Below are 16335 nucleotides of genomic sequence, written 5' to 3' on the forward strand. Positions count from 1 at the left end.
CATTTCCGCCTAGGTCTTCCTAATGGTCATTTTCCGATTGGGTTTCCAGTTAAAGCTTTGAAAGTGTTCATACTTTCTTCCATTCTGGCTATATGACCTGCCCACCTGAGCCTCCTAGACTTGTTGACCCTAACAGTATTTGGTAAACAGTATAAATAAGGAGATCCAAAGCAAAAAGTGCTGAGTCCATAATATTAATAATAATAATAAAATCGGGAGAGCAGAAAAAGTAATACCCATAGCTCCGAAACTGTCACGAACTTAAGTAAACACACAACAGTGTATGAGGCATGTAGAAGTATAATTCTCTCTCTCTCTCTCTCTCTCTCTCTATCTATCTATCTATTTATCTATCTATCTATCTATCTGTATGCGAATATTAAAGGGTTACATGCCATAAAACGTACATAGGCCTACATACTAGCAAACATACAAAACATGCCGCAAAACATACAAACGATACTACAAATTGAAAACAATGAACTTTTGCTACCTATAAGAATACACATACATATTAATATGCTCTGCAGTTATATACTCTCGATTTCGTGTTGTGTTTTATACGATATCCACTTCCTTTTCCAACTGCTCGCATTTGGACAAACTTTCGTTTTCAGTACAAGGTGCAGGCTGGGCATTCAGTGCGTCACTATAGAACTGCAGCACAGGTTCACGTCTCCAGTGATCCCCGAATATATATATATATATATATATATATATATATATATATATATATATATATATATATATATATATATATATATATATATATTTTTTAAGAAGATTTGAGGGGTAGTGCTGGGGTCAGGGGCAAATTAAGGGTTTTGGGGTTCTGGAGCCGACTATTTCAAGGAGGCTCTATGTTACGAATAATTCCAGCGCATAAATTTTCTTTGCTGCCTTCCATAGTCTCGTAGGCTTATCGAAATATCGAGAACTATGCTGTAATATTTTAATGTGGTCCAAGTTTACAATAATTAGCTTAATTACGCTCATTATTAACAGTTGAATGTGCAGATACTGTAGTGTAAGACACAAATGCCAAATACAAGCCAAATGGTCAACAGTTCCTGTAAAAACACTAGTAGAGCAAACGGAGAAAAATCATATACAAATAGGTAAAGCTGTACAATGTTACATTGCTAGAAAAGTTTTCTTTCTACGTTTTTGCTCTGCAAAGGATTCTATTATGTCATTAAACGATAACTCTCAGACATGATTCAATAGATAATAGGACAAGAGCATTGGGCTTCTGGTGAGTCATGTTAGACTTTACAGGACTTCTTAACCACTTAAGTTTAGAAAAGGATCTTTCGCCAGTACAATATGTAACAAAAAGAGATAGATAAATTATGTACGCAATGCTAACATTTGGGAAAACTGTATCTATATTACTTTCATATAACATCAAAAGTATTTTACTTGCTGAAAGAGAACTCGCACTGTTATTTTGGGCGTTCTCACTAGCAATAAGAGTTTATATATACAACAAGAAATGACGAAACTCAGCAAAAATTCGAGTCCACGTCTCCATCGTATTGTATAATAAAATCACTGATGACTCGGCGGGTTATATCCTCTTCGTTCATGGAGTTAAATTTGGTAAGAAACTCGAAAGTCTCATGAAGATTTTTGTACTGAGCTGTCCTTCGCTGTTGCTCTGAAGTGAGTTTATCTATGATCGGAAAGAGTTTTTTCACACGAAATTTATCACTCCCTAATAACACCGTTTCTTTTGTGCCACTTTCGTCTAAATGTTCCTTTCTACAGAATTTTCTTTTCATTTCATCACTGTACTTCTACAGTCCATTCTCTGATTACACAGATGTTTCTATTTCGGCAAACTTTTCTCTAAGGGAAGAAACGTAACTGATCAAGTACTCAAGTACATTGACAGCACTCAAATACTCAAGTACATGCTTTCACTTTGGAGATACTGACTAGTTTTTCCATTCTGCTTAAAATAACATAAGGTTGACACTGAATAGGTTTCAAAAGTAATCAACTTCTACAAAATGTTCTTCCATTGTTTCCATTGGATCTGCTGTGATGGATGCTAACACATTTTTTATAGTGATAAAATATTTTCTGACAAAACGTGCGGTATTGCTGTTAGCCAGTGTTGGGCAAATTTCAATTGAATTAACAATTAACAATTAATCTGTACATTTAATTGTTAATTGCAATTAACAATTGAAATAAGTAATGGTTAATTGTTAATTGCAGTTGGCCATTAAAAAAGGAGAATCAATTGCAATTGATCAATTGATTGAAAGTAATTGCAGTGGAAAGTAATTGCAATTGAATTCTGTAATTCAATTGCAATTGAAATTAATTGGCAATTGATTCAATTGCAATTGATTTCCACAGCAATTACTTTCAATTGATTGATCAATTGCAATTGATTTTCACTGATTAATTTTCAACACTGTAGTTCAGAGAGGGCGTGGGGCAATGAAAACTTTAGCCACGACCAATTGACTCACCACCCGTCGTGACCCACGACCCACCGTGACCCACTCTGACCCACCATAAACCACTCTTACCCACTGTGACCCACAGACCCACCAAAACCCATTGTCATCAACTCTGACCCATGATTCACGCCCTCTTCTCTACTGACTAAAGAGTTTAAGTTTGTAATAAAACAAGCCTATAAAATTATCACTCATCGGAGTTTGAATTTCTACGATCAATCGCTCAAGCACCGCACTAATACAATAACGGCGGATCTGACCTCTCTAATATAAATAAAATAGAGTTTGTTCGTGTGTCTGTCTGTCTACCTTTGTGCGGCCTTTGGACGAGACGAGTGGACCGAAACTTTTCAAAATTTGGTCACGGGTAGCTTGGTCTAGGCCCCAGACCAAGACGAAGAGTTTTTTTTTTAATTCCTTACTAGGGGGTCTCCAGGGGACGTTTACCAGGACCGGCCTGGGGACCAGAAAAGTCGACCGAGAGTTACCAAATTTTGGTCAAAGATACCTTGGTCCAGGTCCCACACCAAGGCAAAGCGTTTTCAACAAAATTCGAACCAGGTGGGCGTTTACCGGGACATGTAAAAGTAGAACGATATCAGTGTCGATTTCATAGTTTACGCGGTCGCTGAGATCAATGGTGAAACTCCGATCGCATTAACTTCCAAATTCACCGTATTCGGCTGCGGTCCGTGGGTCAACGGGGGGGGGGGGATACCGAAACGTAAAAGTAATCCAAAATGACCGATATTAGTGTCAAATCCATAGTTTTCGCGGTTGCTGATATCAATGGCGACACTACCATTAGCGATGACTTTCAAATTCATCCACTGTTGTATGCGGGCCTTGGGTCACCAGAGGGGGGAATTCCGAGACATGTAAAAATAATCGAAAATGACCGATATTAATGTCAAATCCATAGTTTTCGGGATAGCTGAGCTCAATGGTGAAACTCAAGACCGCGGTTAATTTCATATTTAGCCCCCATCAGCTAAGAAAGGGGGGCATTATAAAGGGGATCACGAGACATGTAAAAATAATCCACAATGACCGATGTCAAATCCGTAGTTTTCACGGTGGCTGAGATAAATGGTGATACTTTCATTAGCGATGATTTTCAAATTTAGCCACCATTGTATGCGGGCCGGGAGTCACCGGGGGTGGGGAATTGCGAGACATGTAAAAATAATGGAAAGTGACCGATATTAGTGTCAAATCCATAGTTTTCGCTGTCGCTGAGATGAATGGTGATACTTCCACAGGCGTTGACTTCCAAATACAGCCCCCATCGGCTGTGGGCGAGAGGCATTGTTTTTTTCAAAATTGGAACCAGAGGATTATAGAGACTTTTACCGGCATATGTAAAAAGTAGTAGAAAATGACAGATGTTAGTGTCACATTCATAGTTTTCGCGGTACTGGTTGGGGGGGAAAGAGGAGATTTTTTCACAATACGAACCAAGGGGGTCTGAGGGGTGGTTCACCGGGACATGTAAAAGTAGTAGAATTTGTGTCGAATCCATATTTATTGGGGTTGCTCAGACGTATAGTGACACTCCCGATAGAGTATACGTTCAAATTCAGCCCCCTTCGGCCTTCCCAATGAAAACACATGTACGTTGTTGGATATATATTCACACAAAATATATCCAATTTTAGAAATGTTTCTTAATTGTTCTCCCGTTGTTCAATTCGTTTACATTGATATTTTATCTGATCCATGCGAAGAACGGGCATAACAGCTAGTACGAAATGGTAAAGTGTTTGTTATGGAACAAATTACAATGAATTCAATTATATAGATAATAATTATAATTATAATTAATAATTATTTCCTTGTTGAATTATAGATACTTTTCAGTGGAAAACTGAATAAAATTTAAAAGTCCCAAATCAACGTAAAGTAGATCAATGTAAAGGAAAAATGTATAAAATTTTCCATATAATTAAGCTTACAAACTTAAGTGGAAATTTAGCTTAATTACATGGAAATTTTTTGTGTCGTTTTGTGCGCCTATTTTCTCGTTTTCTGCGTCATCGGAAATGGGTCAATGTTATCCTACAAATATGGCGGAACAAGTTAATGCTGTTCCGTCAGGAACGATTTCGAGGTCGTTTCCTTCACATCATCTTGTGCGTGTTTTCTACCGTTTTGTAAGCCTATTTCCACGTTTTGTGAATCAATGGTAGTGGGTTAAAATGGGCATTCAATGTGGGAAGAAAAATGATCCACTCTCCCACCAGTATCGAATTTCAAGGTCGCTTTTTCGCATTGTTTAGTGCATGTTTTTACCGTTTCTGCGCATATTTTCACGTTTTGTAGGCCAACGAAAGTGGGTCAAAGACGACCTACAAATATGGCAGAAAAAGACATATCCATTCCACTTTCAAGGTCCATTTTGACCCTCTCCCACTGATGCACAAAGCGACACAAATCATGCATAAAAAATGTGAAGGAAACGACCTCGACATTCGATGGTAACGGAACAGCATTAAGTTATTCCGCTATACTTGTAGGCCATTTTGACCCATTTTCGTTGTCGCACTAAAGTGGAAATAGGAGCACAAAACAGTACAAAGCAGGCACTATACGATGCGAAAGAAACGAATTCCAAATTCGATAGTGGCGGAACAATGGCTCTATTTCCTCACACATTGATGGACCATTTTGACGCATTTCTAGTGATGCTCAAAACGTGGAAGTAGGCGAACAGAACCGTACACAATACACACTAAACGATGCGAAAGAACCAATCCCGAAATTCGACAGTGGCGGAACAGTGAGCCATTTCACTCCCTCTTTAAAGCCCCGTTTAACTCACCTCGGGTGATGCACAAGACGAGAAATAGGTGCAGAAAACTTAAAAAAAAAAAGCCATTAAACGATGCGAAAGTAACGATCTAGAAATTCGATAGTGTCGGAACAGTGGGTCATTTTCGTCACACCTTGGAGGCTCATCTTGACACACTTCTGGTGACGAACAAAACGTGGAAATAGGGGTACAAAACGTAACAAAACAGGCACTAGTCAATGCGAAAGAAAGGACCTCGAAATTCGGTAGTGGCGGAGGAGTGTCATTTTCGTCACACTTTGGAGGCCCATTTTGACACACTTCTGGTGACGCACGAAACGTACAAAACAGGCACTAAACGATGCGAAAGAACCGACCTCGAAATTAGATAGTGGCGGAACAGTGAGCCATTTGACTCCCACTTTAAAGGCCTGTTTAACTCACTTCCGGTGACGCACAATACGAGGAAGTAGGTACAGAATTTTTTTTTTTAAAAAAATAGGCACTAAACGATGCGAAAGAAACGACCTAGAAATTCGATAGTGTCGGAACAATGGGTCATTTTGGTCACACTTTGGAGGCCCATTTTGACACACTTCTGGTGACGCGCAAAACGTGGAAATAAGGGCACGAAACGGCACGAAACATTCACTAGTCGATGCGAAAGGAAGGACCACGAAATTTGGTAGTGGCGGAGCAGTGGGTCATTTTCGTCCCACCTTCGAGGCCCATTTTGACCGTCTTCCAGTGACGCACAAAACTTCGAAATACGCGCACAAAAGGGTACGCGATGTGAAATTAACGACCTCGGAATTCGATAGTGGCGGAACAGTGGATAATTTTCGTCCCATCTTGGAAGCCCATTTTGACCCACTTCTGGTAACGCACAAAACGTGAAAATGGAGGCACGAAACAGCACGAAAATTCAGTAGTCGATGCAAAAGGAAGGACCTCGAAATTCGGTAGTGGCGGAGAAGTGGGTCATTTTCGTCCCACCTTCGAGGCCCATTTTGACCGTCTTCCAGTGACGCACAAAACGTCGAAATAGGCGCACAAAAGGGTACGCGGTGTGAAATTAACGACCTCGAAATTCGATAGTAGCGGAACTCTTGGTCATTTTCGTCCCATCTTGGAAGCCCATTTTGACCCACTTCCGGTGACACACAAAACGTGGAAATAAGGGCACGAAACATTCACTAGTCGATGCGAAAGGAAGAACCACAAAATTCGGTAGTGGCGGAGCAGTGGGTCAATTTCGTCTCACCTTTGAGGCCCATTTTGACCGTCTTCCAGTGACGCACAAAACGTCGAATTGACGCACAAAAGGGTACGCGATGTAAAATTAACGACCTCGAGATTCAATAGTAGCGGAACTCTTGGTCATTTTCGTCCCACCTTGGGGACTCATTTTAACCCACTTCCCATGACGCACAAAACGGAAGTAGACGCACAAAACGGCACAAAACGATGTGAAGGAAACGACCTCGAAATTCATTGGTGGCGAAAGAGCGATAATGTGTTCCGCCATATTTGTAGGCCCATTTTGACCTACTTCCGGTGATGCACAAAATGTGGGAATAGGCGCACAAAGCGACACAAAACACGCACAAAAGATGCAAAACAAAGTACCTCGAAATTCGTTGGTGGTGGAACAAGTTAATGACGCCGTGAGCACCAATATAAGTATATACTGTAGTTCTTACCAGGAGGCGCGGTGGGTCAGTGGTAGAGCGTTCGCCTCCGGAGCTTGAGGTCCCTGTTTCGATCCCAGCTCGCGCAGTTTGGACTTTGTGGTGGACAAACACCGTGCTCGTGGATTTTCTCGGGGTTCTCCCGTTTCCTCCCACTTTCTTCATTTCCCATCATCACCGTCTCCTTTAGCCTAACCGGCATAATCGTGGGACGTAAAACTAAAGATTCCATATCATTTTTTGTAGTTCTTACCATCAAGGTTGAGAATTGCACGGTACAATTTTTTAGCCAAAGTAGAAACCCAACCGGAATAGTGATGTCAATCGGCCCGGCTCGGTTCAACTGAGCGTACAGCTTGAGCTGGCTTAGTTGGGATTACCCATCGACTGGGCCCAATTGAGCCAATGGCTTGAACCGGCTCGGAACTACCGGTAAAGACGAGTTATCGACTCGGCTCGATTGGAGCCAATGGCTCGAACCAGCTCCGTTGAAACGAGTCCATAGGCTGGGTTCGAGTTAGCTTAACTGAGCCAGTGGCTCAAACCGGCTCGGTTGGGGTAAGCAATCAGCTCGGTTCGGTTCGGCTCTTGTGAGCCTTCGGCTCGAGCTGGCTGGGTTGGATGAGCTGTTGGCTCGGCTCACTTCTCTGTTCGGCTTGATAAGTGAATGAGCTGTGAGCGAGCCGCTTCAGTCGTTGACAACCCTAAACCCGGGTCGAGCAGTTTTAAACATGATTGGCTGGAGTCCCATAACTTCTAACAATTTTTGGCTCGAGCCCGAATACTTGCTCCTCCTGAACTCAAACCAAGAACCTCGTGACCGATGTCCTTGCCTCCTGAAGATTTCTTGACTACCGAGATCGACAGTTAACTAATTTTTAGTATTCCGATACAAATCACCTATATTCCATGTTTATACAGGTACACGGTGTTATGATAATAATTAGTTATAGTAGTAGTAGTAGTATCATTGATAGGATACTTGAAGATAGTAGTACTTGGAACTACACAAAGGATTTAGCTCGAATTGGCTCGACTCGACTGGAAACTCGATCCGAATTCGAGTCGAGTTGGGGGAAAAATTTTTCGAGCCGAGATCTCGAGTCGAACTCAAAGATGTCTGCTTCGAGTCGAGTCGAGTTTTAAAGAAAACTCGCTCGAACTCGCTCGTGCTCATTTCTATTGTATGCATGACGGGCATATAGAGTTCTTTCGAGGGGGATAGAAGCATAAACATAATATATTTAAAAAATACTTAGTTTCACGGCTTTCTTCCCAGGGGGGAAAGGGATGGTAGGTATCCAGCATTTCTTATAAGTACCTTATTTGAAATATGTAAAACAGTAACAAGTGGACAATACAATATACACACATCTTCTTATCTTCAGTTTTAATTGCTGATTTCAATTGCAATTAACAATTAAAATTAACAATTACAAGTTTCAATTGTCAATTGCAATTAACAATTGAATGTTTCAATTGCACCCTTTGCAATTGACAATTAACAATTAAAAGTTTCAATTGCCTGGTGACCAATTAACAATTAACAATTGACGAAAATTTAATTGCAAATTTTATGATTGAATTCAATTGCAATTGAAATTAATTGTCAATTACAAATTGAAATCAATTGCAATTGATTTTCAGAGCAATTACTTTCAATTGATTGATCAATTGCAATTGATTTCAATTGATTTTGCCCAACACTGCTGTTAACAGACTACCTTGTTCTAGATAAAGTTTACAAAGTTTCCAGTGTTTTCTTTGCTTCGTTAATTCCTTCCCCTAGCAAATGCCATCGGAGTGTTGATGAACTAAAGAAATTATATATCATCTGGAGAAGACTGAAGTAATTGATTGCAACTTTGCATGATTGAACAGCAGCTTTTCCCACAAGGTTTAGAGAGTGTGCTGCCAAGGAACAAATTCAGTTAAATCATTAAGACGTTTAACATGAGCTTTGCTGATGCTGTCTAAGAATGCTGATGCTGATGCTGGTAAGAATGCTGTGTTAGAATGCTGATAGTAATACTCATGTTGTATTAGATTCCACTTCACAGATATCAATAATCATAGAGGATTTAGTTTCACCTAAGGATAAGATATTGAATATCGACACACCAATAAAAGGAATTACTCAAAAAATTATCTTTTGATAAACAATATAGCAATTATACGTTTCAAAATTAATGGGAGAGCATTTCATCATGCTTTTCGAGTGTTAAGTGCTTTTTCTCAAGACATGTTGTTAGGGAACGACTTTTTAGTATCTCAAAGAGCCCAAATTGATTTGGATAGAAACGTTTTATTGTTAAGGAGATTTGGAAAACCTCCTATATTTGCTCTAAGTAATGACAGAGATATTTCAAAGGAATGGTCACCACAAGCTAATAATTTGGTTTGTAATAGAGTTCCAAAATAGCTCACTCTCACAAACTACGTATCGTGAAGACGCTGGTGGGAGAAGACTTAACTGTAACGTAACCACGAGCGTAGCGAGCGGGTAAAAAATATCATGGCTGAAGCCTATAAGTTGATTACTATACTTTAGTATTAAAGAGAGGGATTTTTGGAGGCCCCGGCGCCTGGGCTCCATTGGCTCCGCCCTTAATCCGCTTCTGGCTGTGGCTCTGGTACGCTGGCAACCTTCGTCCCTCGTCTCAGTGGTGACACATATCGTTTAGAAGGGTTGTCAAAATTGTACGTTGGTTACATTTTGAAAACAACCCCGGGACATCCTTGGTGCAAAGCTTTCTTCAGGAACAGACATTTCATGTCAATGATACCTATAATTTTTTTGGTAGCAAATAGCTAGTGTTGCCACGAGACGAGACGAGACGAGACTTCAGGCTGTCTCGTCTCGTCTCGTGCAAAGCATGTCCCGTCTCGTGTCTCGTCTCGAAAAAAATGTGCTCGTCCCGTCTCGTGTCTCGTCTCGAGATGCTCTGTCCCGTCCCGTCTCGTCTCGTCTCGTTTGTCTCGTTTTGTCTCGTCTTGTCCCGTAAAAAATATAGCAGCATACCATGGGAACGAAAGTAAAATGTAGCAGACTGCACTATGCTAATCAAGATACAACTAAGTTACAAGTATTACCCAGACCACAAGAAATGTCACGATAGCTACACCGTGAAGCCTTAACCTCTAGTGTATGTGGTAGTCGGTTCGATCTCGGTTAGTGCCATGTCAGCTTTGTGATGGACAAACATTGAATGTGTGTGGAGACCGCGGGGGCTCAGTGGTAGAGCGTTCACCTCTGGTGCTTGGGGTCTCGGGTTCGATCCCAGCCCCGCCAAGTCAACTTTGTGGTGAACAAACACCGTGTGCGTGGGTTTTCTCGGGGGTTGTCCCGTTTCCTCCCACTTTCTTCATTCCACCATTTCATTCATTACTCATCATCACTGTCTCCTTTAGCCTAACAGGCATAATCGTTGGACGTAAAACTCAAATATTTCATTTCATTTCATTTCATTTTTCGAATGTGTGTGTTTTCTTGAAGTTGCCTAGTACCCTACCACTTTCTTCATTCCACTAATTTCCCCATCATCATCCATTCGGCCAAAGTTGCCTAAAGGTCTTAAAAATAAATTCAAATAAGCTCACAAGGCAAGGACAAATAGTTTACAAGATAATATATCTCTCCTGTTAGTTGTCTGAGGCTTCTCGACCCTAGCTTTTTTTTTTTTTTTTTTTTTTTTACCATTCTGAAACATTGAAATTTGTTTCACCAGTTTCAATACACGAATATACAGCAAATTGCTCATAAGTACGTCGAAGATGAAGACACTAATGTCAAATAATGTTTACACGACAATGAAAGTTCGATGTAAAGGTGTCACTATCCCCGACACTATCGTATACTATCAGCCCACTTGCTTTATACTATATATATATATATATATATATATATATATATATATATATATATATATATATATATATATATATATATATATATATGTATAGAGAGAGAGAGAGAGATGGAAATATGTGTGTACACTTTGATTTCATATATTCCAGCCTTTAGGTTTCACAGTGTTAACCCATACCAATCCAAAAACTACTTTCCATTTTAGCATGTTTAGATTTGTTGCAATTATTTAAAAAAAACAAAAAAAACTCGGAACCAAACAATTTTATTCAGTAATGGAAAGTATTTGATTGAAATTTTATATGTTACTGCACAGTAACCTCTACTTAAAGTGCCATAGTAATGGGAGCTGAACGACACATCGGACGAAAAAATGCTTGGGGCCAGTCTTCACCTTCATGGTTCAAATCTGTTCCCATAACCGCGGGGTGTGTGCTACTATGTGGTGGTTGCCCCGTTTGTGTAACAAACTCATGACAGTACACCCAGATTAGCTAGTGTCTAAAAAAAAGTTGATTTATGGTTCGCCATTTTGGATTAAAGTTTCTTATATTGTCGTGATCTATTCGCAATCATACAACGTACCTCTTCATACCAAGCCGAGCGGTCTGCGGCGATAGACCATGGCTTGAAGGCCCCGGGTTGAGTCCTGGAAGGGTCATGTGTATGGATTTTAACAGCATTTGTTTTTTCGTATTGTGTCAGGGGGTGAAATCATACGGGATAAAAGGATTTCAGTCTGAAAAAATTGGAGAGAATATCCTCCCCAGGATACTTTCATGGGAGTAAGGAATTAGTAAAAATATAGGATATACATTTTATAGCAGGTTTAAAAATATGGTTTGGGTATCCTATTTCTTTTCTGTTAATTATGTTCTCCAATGTTCGAATTTTGATCATTCTCATGATATTTTCTGCTTTCAACGGAGTTCCATGAATATTATACCAAATGTTCTTTAAACTTATCAAGTTCGAGAGGTTTTATATGCCTGTAAGAAACAATTTCTGAAGATAATTCAGGTCCTAATGATTATTATTCACTAGGAAAGGGAAGTATTCCCCTCCTCTCAACATGAAAGCAGAGGACAATTTCGCACTCTGGTCAGATCAAACATTTCCGCGTAACAAAACGAAGGTCCCCCTGTAAAACCTCTTCACCTAAAGTGTTATTGTTAGTATCATAAATTTGCTGAAAGCAAACAATTTGAAGGGTTCGTCGATAATATCTTTGCTTTCTTTGTCCTTCGCCTCCAAACGAAGAGGGGAATTTTACAACATGGCTGCTGTATAATAAGCGAACGATTGGTAAAATGGTAAAAGTATGTTTTATGTGTATGTGTGTGTGTGTGTGTGTGTGAGAGAGAGAGAGAGAGAGAGAGAGAGAGAAGACAAAATTTTAATTGCAAGATGACATACTTCAATTGCCGTTTTCGGTTCATATATCAAAAAGAATACCGCCACCAGAGAATAAAGACAAGTGTGGTCTGTTCTGTTATCTTCCACCATCTCAGCCAGAACTTTCAACTACAGCCTGTAATGAGTGTAGAACTTACCCAGTTTTCAAATTGAATAGATGGTGGTGGTAGTTCGGTTTCTTGACCTTGTAAAAATCTTCCCTGTCTTTGATTTTGTTTGTCATCATTCCAGCCGGAAATAAAAAAAAGAGAATTCCTCAGTTTACAGCAAGGGGAATTGGGGACAAGACATTAAGGATATTCCTGGAAGCTCATGTATCACGATTGTTTCATTCAATAGACAGAGGACACTTTTCTATGAAGGCTTTTCAACATGTTTTCTCACAAAGGGGATTTTCCTTTTGCAATCTATATGACCACTGGCAATTTCAATCTTGGCCATTCCCGCCAGCGTTTTCATTTTCGAGACACGAGACGAGACGAGACATTTCACGAGACGTCCCGTCTCGTCTCGTTTTCGAGACGGGACAAGTAGCCTGTCTCGTTTCGTGTCTCATCTAAAAGGGTTCTGTCCCGTCTCGTGTCTGAGACGAGACACGAGAAATGTCTCGTCTCGTGGCAACACTACAAATAGCCCAGGCCGGTAGCCAGCCCAAAAAATTAGGGGGGCCCGACTGAATTTAAGGGGGCCCGATCCAACAATATTATAGTTCATCACCATATTATAGTTCATTTGCAAGCCTACCGTGAAAATTTTAGGGGTGGCCAGCAAAAATTTAGGGGGGCCAGGCCCCCCTGGATACGGGCCTGAAATAGGCTAACGCTTTCATATCTCTTAAATGCCAGTCGACGCCCAGAACTTTCACAGTTCCAATTTCGCACTACATTGCAGTGTAACTTTCAGGGTTCAAAATTTCGGAATGTTTTCAGAAGGACTTTCCTAACACTCCAAAAATCTGTCAGAGGGGAGACTGGGTAGTAAAAAAGTTTTTTTTTTTAAAAAAAGAAAAAGAACAAAACATTATGCTTAAAACATAAAAAAGGTGTTCACAATGTTTTAAACATATTTTAAATATTTTGAACAGTTTAAAACATGATTTTAAACATATCTCAAAATCGTGTAAAGAGTTTTTGCTCTTTACTTTCAACCAGTATTACAGATTCATTATAATCAGCACTGCACTGCACTAAGCCTTTCTGTATTGTTGAAAAGTTATGGTGAACTTATTATGACACATCACTTATCTTGACTCTTCACCTAGTGCAGTTAGGATGGGCTCCCAAATCAATTTTTCATTGCAGGACAATGATCGGAATTTACGGTGGAGATTCTGAATAACGTAATAACGTTGAAAAATATTCACTAAATATGATGGATCTGCATTAGCTACTGAATACTAATAGCGTTTGTGCAATTTTAAAATATAGTTTCAGACGGAAGTAATTAGCGGAAAGCTAACAATAACACTTACAGAAATTATTAAATGAAATACGAGATTGAAAAATAAGAAACTATCTCATTTGCACCTCGTTTTGATCTGGATGATACTTATGCATTGGTCTCTAAATATATGCTGATTTAATTACCTTATTGTTTTTAATAACAATAACTGCATCAATCATAGCATTAGGCTAGCTAGGTTAGAGTAAGTTAAGTATGATATTATTATTATTATTATTATTATTATTATTATTATTATTATTATTATTATTATTATTATTATTATTATTATTATTATTATTATTATTATTATTATTATTATTTAATTATTACTATGTGTTGATATGTTTACTTTGCTGCTAGGTCCAAGAATATATATTGTAATTAAATGAATTAGCGCAATGAAATGGACCTTTGATCAATGCTAATGGAGAGATGTAAACCTCCTGAATAAGGGAATAGAAAGTGGTTATCACTTTTGAAAAATGAGTATAAATTCAATATTTAAAATTAATATAATATTGCTTATTTTAGTATTGCTTATTTTAGAGAAATGTAAAAAGAAATAAAGTTCCTACACATACGGAAATATGACTGTCATTGTATAATCAAATGAAAGAATAACAGTAATGTTGAATTTACATTTTACTTATGTCAATATTGATTACATCAATCATGTCATTACTTACACAGAGTATATGTAGCATAAAAAAAAAAAAAAAACTATTCATAAGAGACCGAGCATAGATGGCAATTTATATGCTAGAAATGAAAAGAAAACACCCAGACTAAATAATTACTTGTTTCTTATCAATGGACATTGATCAAAGGTTGTAATTTACAGACATCATCGTGTAGAACTAATCTTCAATATACCACATATACTAAAAATTTCAGAAAAATATTTCTTCGTTACGGAGATATAACGCTTCAAACAATGTAAAAATCAGCTGCTTACGTCACGGTAACAAAAACAGGGGTTTTGGTGTGACGTCACACATCGGAATCCCTCTGTGAGTCGCATTGGAAGCTTCAGGAAATCCTTTCATATTGGAGTTTCTTATTGTAAATTACAAATAAATTTAGTGGTAATAGTGAAAGGAAAACTGGCAAAATAAGTAATTCACTGACTGTATATAAACATAATGTGTTAATAAGACCTATTTTCCTAGCTTAAAATACATTAAAGGTCATTTGTAATGTTCTATCATTACAAATATTTTAGATACTTGTACACTTAAGCAGGATTACTTTATTACAGTATTACGTCAAAAACATTAAGAGTCGAAGTATTATATCACAATTCAAATAAGTCATGCGGAAAATTGAGAATTTTCACATCATCATATTATAGCTTTTCTTTTATTTTGAAGATTTGTAGTGAATCTCCATAATATTATATTACGGCTACAAATAAGCACTTTCTGCACTAATAAGCTTCTAATCCCCTTTTAAAAATCCGTATCCTAGTACATCCTTACATTTTTCTACTATTTACTGTACATTAGCAATCGGTTACCCCACACCATTGCTACAACTATTCTTATCTTAATGCTATAAAAATCGTATTATATATCGCTTGACTTTTTACTATATTTTTACAAGGGAAATGCTTTCGTGGTCACCACGGTGGCGGTGGTTTGAAGCTGAGAAAGCTGTAGTAAATATAGACAGATAGATGGCTAGGCTGCTGAAAGAGCACTATGAACAGAGAAGTGTTCGAAATTTTTCTTTTGACCTAGGCACCGCTTTTCAAACTTAGGCACCATAAAAATACAATTTCATACATGAACCTACATAATTTAATTTTGAATTTAAATTATTTAGGAGCCAGGCTCATATTTCCAATCATCTTGACTACTTGGCGCCCGGGATTTTTCGAGCCTGAACAAGAGGAATATTGGCAGAAATTCATTATGTATTACATATATTGTTACTTTGAAACTTCAACTTTATCTTTTCAATAACCTCACACTAAATAGTGTTTTAAGTATACGAATATAAGTTTATTTATATTCTATCTCTCGTCAGCTCTGAGGTGATTAATGTTTGGTGTATGGTGGTACAATTGCAAAGGATTATATCGCGAAAATATTGCGTTTCGTGTTTTTCGAGGTCCACAAGGGGAAAGCAATCATAAAAACAAACGTTTGAAGAGTTCAGCGTTTTGTTAAGTTTCGTCCATGTACACTGATTTCTCTTATATTGCTTTACTCACTGGAACAGAATATTGTGTTTATTACTCGTAGTGACATATCACAAACATTCATTATTCATTAACAAACATTCAGGACACGGTGGATCAATAGTAGAGGGCTCACCTCTAGTGTGAGGGATCCGCTGTTCGAAACCAAGTCATATGAGTTTGTGGAGGACAACATCGTGTCTGTCAGTTTTCTCGCGGATCCTGACGTTTCCTCCCACATGATCATTCTACTGATTGTTTTATAATCATTCACTCTCATTAATTATCCGCCTCCCTTAGCCTACAAGGTACATTCGTGGAAAATAGAAGTAGAAATTTCATTTTATTTTATTCAGTAATAAGTTAATTCTAACTAATTTGTTATCATTACTGTGTTACCATATCTGTTTGTTTGTTGGTTTAAATGATAACTTATGTGTTCAAGACACTTCAGTCGATCTGCAAAT

This window comes from Thermobia domestica, chromosome 1 (assembly GCF_964235325.1).
Source record: "Thermobia domestica chromosome 1, izTheDome1.hap1.1, whole genome shotgun sequence".
Lineage (NCBI taxonomy): Eukaryota > Metazoa > Arthropoda > Insecta > Zygentoma > Lepismatidae > Thermobia > Thermobia domestica.